This window comes from Lactuca virosa, chromosome 3 (assembly GCF_052849685.1).
Source record: "Lactuca virosa cultivar CGN04683 chromosome 3, Lactuca_virosa_CGN04683_v6, whole genome shotgun sequence".
NCBI classification, from domain to species: Eukaryota; Viridiplantae; Streptophyta; class Magnoliopsida; order Asterales; family Asteraceae; genus Lactuca; species Lactuca virosa.
The window spans coordinates 320241016-320254423 of NC_136428.1; the positions used below are offsets into that span (position 1 = coordinate 320241016).

A 13408-nucleotide genomic window follows, 5' to 3' on the forward strand; every position below is an offset into this window, starting at 1 on the left:
TCCATTATTTGCGTTCTAAAATTCGATTATGATTACGGCATCCCTTTTCATAATCTGAATTTTGAGAACTTGGCAAATTGAAATGGAAATATTATAGCAAAAGACTGGTTTAGTCTTTATGTGAGCCATCATGAATCGTGTCCCATATGCTTCGGATATAGGATTGATTACATGTGCTATATTCATCATTTCTAAAATTTTCCAAATGCCTGGGGCATTATGAAGGGAAAAGGTCTAGAATTGGATATGACTAAAATGATTAAGCAATTGTCGAGGACAATCTAAGGTTTACCAAAGATTGGTTGCTCAAGGACAGTTGGAAGTATAATGTTAATTCTGGAAGGACCATATTGACATAATCTGTAAGGAGGCAACTCTTGTTCAGAAGTGATAGTCAAAATGGAATATGGAAATGTTTCAAAGTTAGAAATTATTCAATCTGTGTAAGATTAGGAAACTTAATGAAAGAAGGATGTTTCCAAGGAGCTGATCTCCTTTGGAAAGCTCTATAATGATTGTTGTCAAGTCTTTCTGACTTCGTGCATAATCATTAAGAGGATCAATGCATATAAGTTTAGAATCTAACAGATTTCAGTAAATGGCATGAATTTGGAATTCTTGCATTTGCAGTAAGGATTTGGGACTGTGAAAAGAGGATCATTGGAGTGATGTTCAATTGATCTATTTTACAAAGTAAAGATCATAGACAAACATAGTATGCATACTTGGTGTATGGCATGACTAGTGTTTAGAAAACATAGTGTACATGCTTGGAGCATGGGACAACTATTGTTTTAAATACAAGTATAAAGTTGATAAAACCGAAACAATGAATAATGAGTAATCAGTATGGTGATAAATAAAAGTGTTTATTTATATTCATAGGGTTTGATACCATATTTGATTCATTTATTCTTGTGTTTCACTTTGCATGTTTTGACTTCCAGAATAACAAAGTCGCTCTTCCTGAATGATTAAGTTATTCAAACCATCCACAGTCGGTCATATGTTGGAAGTAGATATGAATCAAGACTGTCATGGGTTGGTTTATAGAGGTCCAAGTTGGTGGATAAAAGTGGTGCTACAACACTCATGAGTGCTCATAAGTTCTGAGTATTGGATTCAACCCGCGCTCATTTGAATCACTTCATGGATTTTATCACGAGTGATCATGAGACAATAATATCTTATATTCTTCAAACCTAGAGATATGAGTTGTTACTATGAGTTGGTTATACATTGATTGCACGAAAACGCATTGGTAACTCGATGTTATAAAACGTGCCTTTGTGTATGATTCAACAAGTAGTAGAACAAGCCATATGAGTCGAAGTTTATCCATTCCTTTTACCTTCGGGATAAAAGCGATATTTGTGGGCCCCTTGATGATTTAAAGATGATACATGTGAGTGCTTGGCCAAGCCAGGACTGATTTGATTTGTTCAATCAGTCAGTCATCATGAATCAGAAATCGGGAAACAACAAATGGACAGAGAGAATGATTGATAATCCATGTCTCAGTCCATATGATATCTAGAATGGAGGAATATATGATCCCTTATCTAATGGACAAGTCATTGACAAAGGTCAGAGTTCATCAACAAGGTCAGAGTTCGACAGAAGCTTTTGAGAGCTACGATTGCTGATCGGTTCCTGAAGTCATACGCAATAATAGTTTTAGACTTATCCAAGTGGGAGACTGTTGGATTAATGTCTAAGTCCATAACTATAATTGGTAAGACTTGACCCGACCCGGCATGGTCCATTTGGGTTGCATGGCATCATGCATTTGGATAGACTATAATGAGAGAAATAACACTTAAGGTTGGTTAATATATTATAAGTTCTAATATATTAATAAGGTTATTTAATTAGTATTGATCAAGAATTAATTTGGAATTAATTAAGTGATCAAAAGGAGACTAATTAAATATATGGGTTGATTGTGTAAATCATTCATTCTTATATATGTGGGCTTGTGATCCAAGATTCCTTATGTTGGACTAAGTCCATGGGGTGACCCATGGATACTCCATGGAGGTTAAAATCCATGGAGCATAAGGAATGGGTAAAGTTATGAGTTACATGGTGTAACCCTAATAGCCACCATATAAAAGAATCCCATGGCTCAAGAAATCGTGTACTAATGTGTGAGTGTGAGGGCTAGACGATTTCAAGGAGTGTTCAAGTTTCTCTCAAGTTATTCCAAGTGTATTTGGTGTTGTGTCAACCATTTGAGGTGTCACACTTGGGGCACTAGGCACTCAAGCTTCATGAAGACATTCTACATCAAAGAGGTATGTATTCTATTTTGTTATATTTATTATTTTGTATGCTAGATTAGGATAATACCTTGGATGTTCATAATTGTATGTATAATAGAGAAAACATAGATCCAAGGTATTTAGGGTTGCATGTACACTTAGGAGTGTTAGAATGCTCATAACCCAACACTACTGACGACGGGAACCCCTTGGGCGAACCCTTAAATCATCCATCAAACGTTCCATTTCCAGAAGGCGTCGCTTGTACACTCGCTGGCGCACGCGATGCTCTATGACCTCAGCCCTAGTCTCAGCTAGCGCTTGAAGTAGAGACTCACGGTCCCTTTCAGCTCTCTCACGAGCATCTTCCAGCCGACGAATGCGGACAGTGTTGACCCTTGTATTGGCGTCAAGTTCCATAATTCTTTGGAGGGTTGTCCTTCCCTGAATTTCGTTACGAGCAACCCTGCGGACCAGGATAGGCAGGACGTTGTCCGCTGAGCCTCCTTCGCTCACGTTGTAGAAACTTCGGTCTCCATTGAACGGGATGGGTTGGCCCTGTTCTTGACTCCAGGTCTCCAGACTCTCCACCAAAAGAGGCGTCGGGCCTTGAAAAGCCGGACGTGGGTTTGGATTTGGGTTTTGAGCCACCAGAGGTAGGTCATTGACTTCTGGCTCGGAGTCAGAATCCTGCGGGAAGTTCTCAGCAAAGTCATCGTCCAATGGAATCGCAGGTTCTTCTTCCGGCTCGACATCGAGCCATCCTCCGATATTTTGGTTGGGGAAGTACGGGTCTCCGGGGATATGGAATCCAACAACGTTATCTACGCGAGAATAGTGGTAAAAGAAATAGTTAATAGACGTACTAATTAAGATAATTATAAGATGATCCTTACTAGTTACTCCAACAATTGCGTAGTGTATACCAGTCATATGCAACCAAAACAGGATAGACCTTCAAATAAGTGGTCCTAACTCTAAGCCCACAACTAAACAAGAAACAGGGAGTAAAGCAAAGATCACAAATTCTAAGTCTATAACACCCTAGTCACATATAACCTTAGTGTATCCACTCAGCAAGTATTGGTATACTACTAAAGACCTTTTTAGTTTCCACATAAGTAATTATAGTAACACAAAATACTCCTATAGTATTTTAAGTTTATGTTCTAATGTTTTCATTGTAGTAGTGTTGGTAAGTTTTTAGACTTCTGCAACATCACAACCATTCCTAGGCATATGCAATCACTTCTCGGAAAGATATAGTTGATCAGGCTATATCACTCCCAGATCTGATTATATGTCCCCAAGTCTACTTGTGCTGTCCAACAATCGTAATACTTTTGTTCCGTCCTAGTGACACTGATTGTAGTATGTATGCAGGTATGTATACTTAGGTTAAATATTTTATTATTTAAAAGTATAAACTCTTGGTCAGAGTATTTTAATCCCGTTGTGTTTATAGTTGTATATCTTTTATGGGTTGATATACTCAATTCACTATAAACAATGCTCTGATACCAATCTGTCACACCCCAAAACCTGAACGGCGGAAACGTTCGGGGGCAGAGAACGTCATGTACAGTATCACAACAATGTATAATAGTAAACAAGCAACAACATCATCCATTTCATTAATAGTAATAATTTTAATACAAATGTGTTCGGAAGTTTATAAGACACCAACATGTATAATCAAAATAAAAGATGAGACTTGAATGTGCTCCATCTTCTCAAAACCTGGCCATCGGTACCTGTCTACTGGCGACCTGAGAATACAAGTTATTTTGAAAGCGTAGATCAGCATTAAAGCTGGTGAGTTCATAAGTATTTTAGTGTCATTGCTTGCATAAGTTTGAAGAATGTACTTGTAAATGTTTTATGTAAAAGTTTGTAAGTATTTGATGTAAATGTTTGTAAACTTCCTAGAAAATCCTATATTTTCTACTAAAGTAGTCTTCTACCAAGACCCAACTGTTCTCTATGTTTGTTCTTTTGTAAACGTGTGAGTTTTCCCCAAAGTATGACTATCATTACCAAAATATAGTTTCTCATTACCGTTTATGTGAGAAGATCACAATGTGAATGAATTGGGAAAAAATAAAGATGTACTTAGTTTTATCTAGGTAACTACAAATGTACTAACTACCTTTAACTTGTTAGTTAATTAAGGTAAAATGTAATATGATTGTAACCATACTCGATTGACCAGTATAACACGACGTTCGAGACGTCGAAATGATATGACATTTGTCATCCGCAGACCTGCAGGTCCCACTGTAGCTAGCAGCAAGGTGTAGGAGGGTCAGTCCCATATAGATCTATACACAAATTCACGCTCTCCCTCCAGGAGACTCTGGTACAAAACATGACACAGCAGTATATGCTGAGCCATGAAGTAGTATCTCACATAATGTTATAGTATTCTTGTATTTGTATAGTATGTACTAGTGTAGTGTATGTTCTCTTTGTCTAGTATGTAGTACGTTCTCTAGTGTATAGTGTGTAGTATGTATTGTTTCTCGTTATAGTATTCTCTATTTGTTTCTCTTTATAGTGAGTATTGTTTCTCGTTATAGTATTCTCTATCTGTTTCTCTTTATAGTGAGTATTGTTTCTCGTTATAGTATTCTCTAACTCAGGTATGAACTGACTCTTTAGTATGTTTCGTTGTTCTACTAATAGTATTAGTGACTTCCTAAACTATATCTATTATAGTTTACTAGCGCTGTTGTTTGTATGAATGAACATGTTTGCATACCTTTGCTACCCAAAGGTCTTGAACTGACTGAAGGACTTTTATATCTATATACATACACATAATATATAACTAAGATTCAAACGACCTTCGGACAAACAACCGATACCCTAAGTCCACAACCAAACAAGGAACAGGAAGTAAGGCGAGCCATCAGTCCTAAGTCCTTTCAATCCTACTTATATAACTATATCTATATAGATATGCTTTTGAGAAAATATAAGTTTAAAAGAGTTTAATAGAAAGAATTTAACATGTAAAAGAGTTTATAAAACGATTTGAAGCAGTTTGTTTGATAACACAGTTTGAAATGTAACAAAATCCATATGTTTGATAGTTATTAATCACATGTGATTGATATAATAACTATAATATTTCAACTTGTATCCCCCCCCCATAAAAGCATTTAAAAGCATTTAAAAGATAAGTTAAGGGGTATGAACTCACCTGCAGTGAGTGATACGAATGAAAGATCGGGTTGAAGGATGATAAGTGTCAAGTGAAGACTTGAGCACAACGGATCCTAATAAGCATATAATGTCACATATATGTATATAATTAGTGTTTGTACAACTAATCATGTAAGGAAAACACCCTAGAACTTAGTAAACACTTATATAGAAGTATTATAATCACAAGGGATTGCATCTAAGGAGTTTAAGGCCACACTATGGTGTTTACGGCCATGTGTTCACGGCCACAAGAGTTCACGGCCATGTGTTCACGGCCTCATGTGTTCACGGCCTCATGAGTTTACGGTCGTAAACTCATGATGATTTGTGTCAAAAGGTGTTTTAAGGTCTTACAATCCACAAGGAAGTGTTCTAGCCTTAATTCCAAGCCTTAGGAAGAGTTATGACCACATTTGCACCATTAATAAGGGTTTACGGCCAAGGGAGATGCTCTTCGCCATAAACTCTCTTTGATCTTAGATATTGGATGATTTCAAGTAGCATAACTAGTAAGTACTACACATAGGACGGTACTCAAGAGTTTAGAAGTCTTTAGGATGGATTTATGGCTCAAATGCACCTCTAACTAGGGTTTACGGCCAAGGGAGATGCTCTTGGCAGTAAAAACCTCTTGTTCTTGGGGAAAATGGACGTTTTCAAGGTGCTAATCAAGGGTCTATACTATATAACATGTATAGGAGAAAGATACTTGCAATATGGAAGCAAAAAGAGTTGATTTCGGCCCAAAACACTAGTATGTGTTGTTGGTGTTCTTGGTGATCTTGAAGATCAAACCCAAAAGATGATGTTAATGGATGGAATCAATGGGTTATGCTAGATAAGAAGATGTATCAACTAATCAAGAGATGAAACACTTACATTTTTGAAGAACAAAATGAAGATCCAATGATACTTAAGAGAGAAATCGGTTTTCTAGACTTGAAAAGGTGAAGAATGAGGAAGTAATGGTGGAATATCATACTTATGACATGAGTTTACGGCCACCATGAGTTTACGGCCATAAACTCACATGGTGTGGCCGTAAACTCCACATGATGAAGTTTAAGGCTTGTTTGGTAGGTTACAACTTCAACAGACACTTCCTATCACTCATTCTTTTGATGTAATAGGCTCAGAATGCTCAAACAGACTCTAAATAGTGCTAAAACTTAGCAGAAAACAAGTCTGATTTTGATTGAGTTGAATAGCTGTATAAGATAGAAATTTTGGGTTGTCACATTGTTCTTCCGTGTATACAAAGCATATACCACACAAGGCTTTAAACAAAAATTTTCTAAGTTAAGTCATGGTGTACAGGAAGTTCTTCACAACATCGGACATATGAAATGGGCACGGGCCTATTTCCCTAATATACGTTGGAATGTACTAAACATTAATATTCAAGAATTCCTAATGGTGTTATCGTTTAGTCAACGCAATGTACCGATAATTACGCTAATTGATGTGATTGTGCAGTACATCCAACAGACGTTTGCAGAACGCTGTGTCATGGGAGGTAATATAGGAACTTTTTATAAATCACTTAAGTGCCGGTAATTTATTATCCTTTGATTTTTCAGGAATGTTGAGCACCGTATTCACACCTTACGCAGAGATGGTCCTTCAAAGGAGGATGCAAAAGTCTCGGTAATGGAAAGCAACGAAAATCCTACCTGAGATCCCGTCTATGTTACCTTTGGATATTTTCCAAGTTTTTGATTTCAAACGTACATGTGTTGTGGATCTGAATTGACACACATGTTCTTGTGGGAAATGGCTCAGTCTTGGTATAGCATGTAGTCATGCTCTTGCTTCAGCACGTTATACAAACAACACGGAATTAGCCGATATGGTTCAAATATATTATCGGGATGATGTGTTTCGAACTACATACCAAACTAGGAATGTGAATGTTGTTCCCCCTCCATCTGAATGGGAAATACCAGAGCCATTGTCGGTCGTTTTAATCTCTATGTAATAGGTTGTCAGATGTTCCTTTAATAAATATAATTTCCATTGTAGATAACGCTACCTTCTAATCCCTATGTAATACCAGAGGCATTGATGGTCGCTTTAATCCCTATATAAAATCAACTCCTTCACATTATTAGACTACCGTTTCATAGTCTTTGACTACTGTTTGGCACACTGCATAATGTATAGTCTTTTCCAATAGTAGATTTTTCGCTTCAAACATTATTTCCGTGCAACGTTTCTGACCGAATTCTATTTGAAATGAAATCCCTTTATATAGCCTCGACCAAATTCATTGAAACATACCAATTCTCATAATGAGTGGATTTAATGAGATATACAAACAAAGCTTTTCCAACCTACCGATACTCTTTCATAGTCTTCAAAGAACAAATCGTAACTCTTTCACAATCATTAAGAAAGACATGAGAGACAGGTTTCAATTTTGTTTTGTCGCATTAGGATGCATGGTAACTCCTCCTCTATACTAAGTTATTATTTATTTCAAGTTCACATTTGTGTAATGTTGCCATCGTTTCTTACAGATTACTACCTTTCTCACATCCATGATACCAACGCTATTTGTTGCTCATGTACCCCTTATTGGGACCAACATAACAACAATGTATCTTGCTCTTGCTTTGGACGGTAATCATGAACCCCTGATCATAGCATTCGCTTTGGGAAGCGTTGACTATGACGAGGCTTGGACTTGGTCATGAGAAGGTTGAAAGAATGCTTAGGTGACACTACTGAAGTTGGTTTCATAAGCCATATGTCTGACTCAATAGACTACGCCATTATGCAAGTATACCCAGATTCCTATCATGGGTATTGTTGTAAAAACATAGCCTATAAAGTTCGGGCTTCCACAGGAAGTATCGTTGTCGAACAGTTGTTCTGGAAGACATGCAAAACTTATAGCTTGTCTGAATTTTACGTTTGTTTAAACAATTTAAAAAATGAGGTTAATGGGTATGATCTTGACTGGCTTGACAATATCCCAATTGCAAAATGGGCTCGAGCCTTTTTTTCCTAAAGTCCGTTTCAATGTTAAATACATTAGCATTCCGATTGGATTGAGTTGGCTTAGATCAAACACGCACGACTTACCAATAACGGCAATCATTGAAGTGGTCCATCAGTCAATACAAATGGTGTACGCGCAACGAGCTGAATTTGGAGGTAATAAATAATTGTTTTCTTTCTTTTCCGTTACTCTATCCTCTTTTTAATTTTAAGTAAATTAATTACACAGGTGGAATGCATGGTCAACTTACCCCTTATGCACACCACGTGTTTGAACGGAGAATGAATCAATCTAATGGTTATTTTTTTCATCCCATTATCGAATTTTTTAATGGTATAGGCTTTGCATGTCTCCCAAAATAATGCGTGCATTGTATCGCTGCTTCCAAATTTTGCTGAAATATTGAAATACAAATGGATACCACATATTCCATGATAGGCGTGAGGAAATATATTTGCAATTGACGTCGCTATGGATGGAGCCCTATCAGATACGATTGTAAGGTCTTCCAAGTTGCCTATACATTCACGTAGCTTTCAAAGGAACCAGGACCACGTCTCCGTACATTCACTTTTGCAAATGGCATAAGCAACAAGCATGATTTGGTTTTGACCGTCCATTGTCACTGCGAGCAACATCGTGCCTTTGAATTCACCCTTTAGGTGACCACCATCAATTATTAGGGTCGACCTACAATACTTGATGAACGCTCGTACCTACAATTATTTTTCATTGCATTAACAAATACCAATTAGGATTCATATGTTATATTTGTTATAAAAATTAACACTGCTTACCGAGCAACCCAACGCGATAAACACGAACTCAAACCGATCATCATCGTCTACTCTTATCTGAGTAACAGTTCCTGGATTGTGCTTGACCAAGTTGTGTAGATACGCTGGTAGTTTGGTGAATGAATCCTCTTTGGTACCTCTTAACATCAACAACGCATACTGTTTTGCACGTCATGCCTGTTGGTATGAGATATTGATTGGAAATTTCGAATTGATGTCCCTAACAATTTCATTACCCCGATAAACTCTATTATAGTCTCCGGCCAATACTTCAGCGATAAAGTGGCCGAGTACCTTTTTCTTTGATTGTTGATGATTAGACTCCAAATTTATTGCACAACATGTGTGTTGGTCAACAACTTTTGTGACTTGGAAAGCAGTAGTTGATTTGAATCCCCTTTCCCTAACCATCCATGAACAATTTTTAACCAAACAAACAACCTCGAACCTTCCTTTGCTCGATCTGGTAGTCTTATACTGCTTACCTTGTTCCATGCATTGTCTTCCGATTGCAAGCTTGAGCAACTCTTTTTCATCAAAAATGTCTAAAACCTTAATCTCTTCACTTATATCCACCCTCTGACATGGAATGTTCACATTAGCGTTTACAGGACACGAAGGAAAAGAGGGCATACCATGAAACATGGTATCTGAAAAAATAAGCTTAGATTCGTCATCTAATTCTTCTCCGTTAGAATCACTATCTAGGTCGGATATATCCAACTTGTCACAATCCGCAAACTCGCCATATCCTTTTAGTTCACCATCATCCAAAAACGGAACTTCCTGTTTTCCAGATTCATTACCAACCTTATTCACCACGGCTACTGCTTTTTTTTGTCAAATGAATCATTTACACCAACATCATTAACATATGCACCAACATCATTATCACCGGTATACTTATAATTCTCCGGTGTAACATACATAATCGGTTCTGGCACTACATTTACATTTTCAGCAACACTATGATATTGACTTTTACTTGGACTTTTAAAATTACCTATTGGGTTGTTGCTCCCTTTCCACTTGATAAATTTGCTGCAGATGCCTTTCCTCTATCATCCATTTCGTTCGGCCAAACGCCTTCTTCAACCACCACATACACAGACACATATTTATCTCCAACGCCATTTATTACCTTCATCAGCTTTCTAATATCACGATCATTAACAATACCATAATAATAGAGTTGTTCTGGATGTTGATAGGCCAAACTAACTTTTGATTCTTCGGGAAGACCCATCTTACACTTGACCAACTGAACAAATTCGGTGAACGTTGTGTTTTCGTAAAATTCAACACCTAAATAAAACATTCTCGGATTGTATCCCAGTGGCCAAACATATGATAATTGAGAATTAACAAACTCCCATCTTCCATCCGTAATGAGCAATACAAAATACTCGTTACAACTCATTATCTTAATTTTGAGGATAAAGAAGTTAGAGAGAATAAACTTTCCAAAAATATAAAATACTTAATATATATAAGATAGGTTGAAAACAGTAGTCAACTCTGACGAAAAAGTAGTCAACTTTAACAAAAAAGTAGTCACCTTTACCCAAAAAGTAGTCTACTTTTTCGTCTGAGTTGACTACTGTTAAAATTTAAACAAAATAATTCAAACCAAATAATTGTTAAAATTTAAACAAAATAATTGTTAAAGTTATTGTACATATTATAAACACTCTATTTTATACTCTATATTACAAAATATATATATATAAATAAAAAATTAAAACCGTAGTTTTTTGGACAAAATAGTAGATAAAACCCCCCAAAATAGTAGATAAAACCCAAAAAAAAAAACTAATAATAAAAAATAAAAAATAAAAAATAAAAAAAACCATAGCTTTTTTTGCGAAAACCGTAGACTACGGTTTGAGAAACCGTAGGTTTCGAGAGGAAACCGTAGATTTTAAAAAACCTACGGTTTTGAATGTCAAAAATGAAAAAAAAATTTATACAAAACGCGAAACAGTAGACGAAATGACGAAACAGTAGACGAATCTCGAAACCTACAGTTTCGTGGACTATTTTTGGCCATTTGCTAATTTTTGGCTAGCGGTATCAGGTGGTGTCCTCCCTCCTTGAGGTTGAGGGTTCAAGTCTCGTTGGAGACATATGTGGATTTAGGAGTAATATAGTAGGAGTAGGTTAGATTTGCCGTTCAAAAAAATAAATAAATAAATAAATAGAATAATGAAAACATGTTAAATAGTTTAAATTGTAAATATTCATTTGGCATAAGTTATAATAATTATATAAAATAATAAAGTATGAATATAAAATACAAATGATAATAATTTAAGAATGGAAGGGTTATTTCGGTACAACCGAGGCCTTTTGTTTGTAATTATCACTCTGACAACTTTTATGTTTTGTTGCACGTTTATTATATATATATATATATATATATATATATATATATATATATGTTAAGAGGAGTGTACTCGCCATACACCCTCGCTAAGGCTCGTTATAGACACAAAACACCGCCCCCTAGCACTCGCTAGGGGACTCGCCAAGGAGAAGACGCTACAGAGGTAGCGAGAGGAGAGAGAAGCGGGAACTTGGCTGTGATTGGAGAAAGCCTAGAGCCCTAGATTCACCATTTTCTCAGTCACCCGCCTCCAGTTTCAACATTGATCGATTGGAGCCCTAAATACCTTACCTTTGTGATTTGTGATCTGGATGTTTAAAGGCGAAGATGATTAATTGTTCATTGAGCACATAAAGCAACCTTCTGATCTGAACTTTAAAAAGGTATGAATTGTTGTTGGTTTTACAAAATTCAAGTTTTGACTGTAGTGTGTGTTTGTTCTTGCCTTCTTCATCACCACAACGTTTCTACCTTCCTCCGGTGACCCCAATTGCTAATTATTATTTTTTTTACTCCAAGGATCCAACTGTTTAATCTTTCAATGTTCTTCATTTTTAAGATGAAAAACAGAAACATAAATGGGATCACTGAAATTGTAAATGGAATTGGTGGTTTAAGTTTCTTCTTCCCCTCGATGACTGAACTGTATTTTGCTCTTCAATTTGGAGATGGAAAACTGAAACGAAAGTGGCAAAGGGCACTAGACAAACTTTTTTTTTCTGGTTCTGATCATCTTGGAGTGAATAAAAATGAAGATGGACAACAGAGGCTATATATGTCAATATGCCCACCAAGTGTTTGGTAAAATGCCTAACTGACAAAATCATTCCCAACACTTTTAAATGGTATAGATTGAAGTTCCTCTCCAGCCCATTGTAAAGTTTTATTATGTTGGAACCATTCTCAATTTGTAAAGTTTTATTATGTTTTCCAGTCTCAAGTCTCCATTTAATGTTTTTCTTCCTGGGTCAAAACAAACATGAGCTGCTGTCCTTTTCTTCATAAAGAAATTTCAAATCCAAAATTGGTGATGTGAGTAATTGGATTGTTTTGTGAGTAATTGGATTGTTTTAGGTTTTTTTATGGTTGGACAGTTTTACCCTTGTTATAGTTGGACAATTTTAACGTTTTTATTATGGTTCATTTGATTAGTATGGAATGGAATCTAGATTAGAATGAAATCAAGAATAGAATGTAATTTAATAGATTGTAACATCAAGATTAGAACAGGAATGGAATGGAATGAAGATTGGAATGGAATCAATAATAGAACAGGAACAACAGATACACAGGGACAGAAAAGAGAAATGCTGGACAGGAACAAGAATGGAATCAAGTGGAGATTGGAATGGAATCAATATTAGAATAGGAAATTGAGTATAACATGTTTTTGTCCAAACCAAACAAAACTAAACAGAAACAAACATAAATTAAACCAAATAAAAGAAACAAAGTCGACTCAAACAAACACATTACAGGTTGAATTTTTGCCCAAATCAAACAAACATAACCAAATTAAACAAACACAAGAAAGATAACCAAAAGGTAATTACTTTATGTGATATTAAATAAATAAAAAAAAAAGTTTGTGTAATATTAAAAAAAATGTCTGTCTATTAAAATAAAATAATTAAATTAAATTAAAAAAAAGAAAGAAAAAATGGAGTGTTAGGAGTGTTACCACTCCCTACTAAATGTCAAGATTAGGTGCTAAATGGAGAAAAATGAGGTGTCCCTCAAAAAGCTG

The 13408-nt window shown here is 36.0% G+C and overlaps 1 long non-coding RNA gene across 1 annotated transcript; it reads left to right on the forward strand.

Annotated features, from left to right (window-relative positions):
- The first annotated feature begins 11728 nt into the window (after positions 1 to 11728).
- LOC145167364 (uncharacterized) lies at positions 11729 to 12701 on the forward strand. The gene is made up of 2 exons (XR_013741096.1): positions 11729 to 12044; positions 12221 to 12701. It is a non-coding gene; the product is annotated as an uncharacterized LOC145167364 (long non-coding RNA).
- The last annotated feature ends 707 nt before the right edge of the window (positions 12702 to 13408 follow it).